Genomic DNA, 3,660 nt, shown 5'->3' with positions numbered 1-3,660 from the left:
AGCAGGGGTCCTCAAACTACGGCCCGCAGGCCACATGCAAGTACAAATATTGTATTTGTTCCCTTTTTGTTTTTTTACTTCAAAATAAGATATGTGCAGTGTGCATAGGAATTTGTTCATAGTTTATTTTTAAAGTATAGTCCAGTCCTCCAACGGGCTGAGGGACAGTGAACTGGCCCCCTGTTTAAAAAGTTTGAGGACCCCTGGTTTACAGTGTAATTCTATGGGAACTCCCTGATCTACATGGCCTAATGTCGAGGCATAGGTAAATACTAGTATCTCTCATTGTTGGATAGAGTTAACAGCCAAAGGAATTAAAAACAAGTTAGATTACACCCATCTTTTAAGTATCATTGTGCAATGCCTACTTCATAATAGTGCCTAAATAAATATTTTCAAAATAGTGTATGTATTTTGATCACTCCTTAGCAATAATCATCTTAATGTAAATAATACTGGCATGTAGTTGCAGTTACTGGAATAAATGAGAGGTGAGCAAACTGATTTAAAGTATATATCAAATTTTTGCTTTTATGAGCTATTGTTTTGTATTTTGAAGGTTTTTTGCTATGCTGCTCCTTATTGTATTTTCTTTTCATGTTCATATTTTATGGAGATATGTTTACAGATGTGAAATGTAAGAGAAGATGATGTTTATTAATACATTATGTTTTGAGGTTACTTTGCTGACTTACCTAATATATCCTGCACTTTTTGGGTTTACCCACCTGTCCTCACTTAGCTGCTTTCCCAGGGAGACATTATTGTAGAAAACTACAATAATCAGGGATTAGATGTGGTATTTGGAACCTGTGATAAGGACAAGGTAGGAGTCAGAGATCAATTGTTAAGGCAGCAGTCTAGGTCAGGAGTGAGGACCAGGATGCCAGATAATTCAGGGACAATAGGCATGCTATTGTTAACCAACAATCAGAATCTGAACTAGGCTTTCAATCTATGTAAATTAGTTTTGAGTAGACTAATAGCTAGACCCATAGTTATATAAGTGTCCTGCTCCTATAGAAGCAGTGCAATATAGTGTTGGGTTTTTATTTTTATTTATTTTTTAAAATATATTTTTATTGATTTTTAGAGAGAGAGAGAAACATTGATGAGAGAGAAACATCATCGATCAGCTGCCTCCTGCATGTCCCATACTGGTGATTGAGCCCGCAACCTGAGCATGTGCCTTGACTGGGAATCAAACTGGTGACCTTGGTTAATGGGTTGATGCTCAACCACTGAGTCACAACAGCCAGGCAGTATGGGTTTTTAAAAAAATAACTTTTATTTTGAGACCACAATATAGTGGTCAAAGCTAAGAAATTAACTTTGATACAATGCTATTAACTAAATTACAGACTTTATTCTGAGTTTACCAGTTTTAACACCTAATGCCCTTTTTTAAATCAGAGATCTATCCCAGGATTCCATATTGCTTTGCCATGTCTCTTTGGTCTCCCTCAATCTGTAGTAGTTCCTCAGTCTTTCCTTGTCTTTTATAACCTTGAGACTTTGAAGAGTATTTGCTACTTGTTTTGCAGAACCCCCCTTCAGTGTGTTTGGTGTTGTGATTTGGTGAAGGTGTTGCATTAGTTGGGCAGAGGGATGCCACAAAGGTGAGGTATCCTTCTCAGTACATTACATCCAAGAGTGTGTGATGTTGGTATGTCCTGTTACTGGTGGTGTTAACCTAGTCCTAGATCACTTGGAATGGTGGTGTCAGCCCAGTTTCTCAGTATAGTGTTTTGGGTCAAACAGATTCAAGTTTGAATCCTAGGAGTTTTGGCCATTTTTTTAATGTGTCAAGTGTGTATAATTTCTGTCATGCAGCATTTTGAGAAAGAAAATTTACCCAAGTATTTGATGCTTTGCACATAGTTGATTATTCAATTTTATTATCCAAACTAAATAAGTCTTCCTGTTTTTCCCTCAGAGCTTCGCTTCTATTTCTTCTTTAGTACATAAACATGTTCAAGCTCCTCTTACTGTGGTTATAGAACAGGAAGAGTTTGTTCACTTGGCTCTAGCAAAGCCAAATACTAGAGCCTGAGAATTGCAGTGGAGAAAGACCAATTTATTGATGAATGGCACCATCCAGGAGAATGGGAAGCGAATGCTCAGAAGCTGGAACTCCTCTGTGGCGTGTAGGTTACAGATTATATAGGGCAAAATCTCAAGACATGGTGGATTAGGGGTTTGGGTTAAGCTGGGAGTTGATTGGTTGGAGGTGGAGTAAGGGTAGTGAATCATCTCTTCAGGTCGTGAGGACAGCTCTGCAGTCTTTTCCAGTGTCTCTCTGTCTGGTCTCATGGGAAAATAGCCAGTGGTGGTTCCACCTTAAGGCTCAGGAACTGAAACCTAACTTGGGTCAAGATGTTGTGGTTAGCCCGCCAGAGGTCCAGATGGTGTGACCATTTGTCAGGTCTAGGCTACTGTCTTCTGCCTTGGGGGTTGCTGATTATGTGGGGGAAAGCCTGAGTCTCTGAGGGGTATATATAGAGATAGATATGATTTCTAGAAGTAGGATTTAAAACTAAATTTAATTAAAGTCATAAAGTCCCTCAGCTTCCTTACCTAAAAAAAACAAAGCAAACTAAATGTTTCTTTTTGCTGCTGTAGCAAATTATATTAACTTAGTGATTCCAAGCAGCACAAATTTATTATCCCATAGTTTTGACTCCAGAAGTTTAAATTGGTCAACAGAGTTGCATACCTTCTGCAGGGTCTATGAGAGAATCTTTTTTTCTTTGTCTTTTCCACCAAAGGAAGACGCTGTTATTTGGCCCATGCCCCTCCCTCCATCTTCAAAACCAACAGCATAGCATGCTCTCCTCTGATCTTCTGTCTCTCCCTTATAAGGAATCTTGTGATTTCCTGGATACTCAAAAATATACTCCCCCTCCAAGAACCTTAATCATTTTGGCAAAATTCTTTTCCCATGTATGGTAACATATTCACAAGTTCCAGGGATTAGGATGTGGACATCTTTGGGGAACCATTATTCTGTGTCTACCATATTAAATAACCCTCTTTCCCTGCAGTCACTAACTACCCTTTCTCCTTCCCTTCACCCCAAACTCAACAGTTGGCAATGGCTTACAGGCACTTTCTCAACCAGCTCCCTCCCCTCTCATATATTCCTTATTGACTTTCATTAGAAGACTTCTGCCTAGACCAAGCATGTCAAACTCGAGGCCCACAATGAATGTTTTTGCAGCCCAGCCAATATCATGGTATGTACGAAATCTATAATAATAAAAGTGTAATATGCAAATCCACCGAACAGCTGAACAGCAGAATAACTGTCTGGATGACCTTCCAGACGAAACTGGGGATGCAAGGGCGGGTGAGGCAGCCGGGCTGTGAAGGCCTACTCTTGCACGAATTTCGTGCATTGGGCCTCTAGTCTATATATATAATATGCAAAGTGTCCCCCTGGGAGTTCAGTTGCTCATATGATGTGCGCTGACCACCAGGGGGCAGCCGCTAGGGACCCTACCCATGCATGAATTTCATGCACTGGGCCTCTAGTGTTTTAATAAAAATTTTGTAACTTAACTTTTACAATATCCTTTATACATAATCCTATCTAATAATAGACAAACATGGTAATTAACCATACCTCTGACACGCTTCCCATTGGCTAATCAGGGTTAT

The 3,660-nt window shown here is 39.5% G+C and overlaps 1 protein-coding gene across 1 annotated transcript in view; it reads left to right on the top strand.

Moving 5' to 3' along the window:
• Positions 1-2,475: 2,475 nt before the first annotated feature.
• Positions 2,476-3,660, top strand: part of ARL13B (ADP ribosylation factor like GTPase 13B) — a 79,976-nt gene continuing 78,791 nt past the window's right edge. The window contains exon 1 of the mRNA XM_015566215.1: positions 2,476-2,481. The gene's annotated coding sequence lies outside the window, so the exon portion shown is untranslated. The remainder of the gene's footprint in view (positions 2,482-3,660) is intronic.

The sequence above is a fragment of the Myotis davidii genome, unplaced genomic scaffold (genome assembly GCF_000327345.1).
Source record: "Myotis davidii unplaced genomic scaffold, ASM32734v1 scaffold482, whole genome shotgun sequence".
NCBI classification, from domain to species: Eukaryota; Metazoa; Chordata; class Mammalia; order Chiroptera; family Vespertilionidae; genus Myotis; species Myotis davidii.
This window is presented reverse-complemented; position numbering and strand designations above follow the sequence as displayed.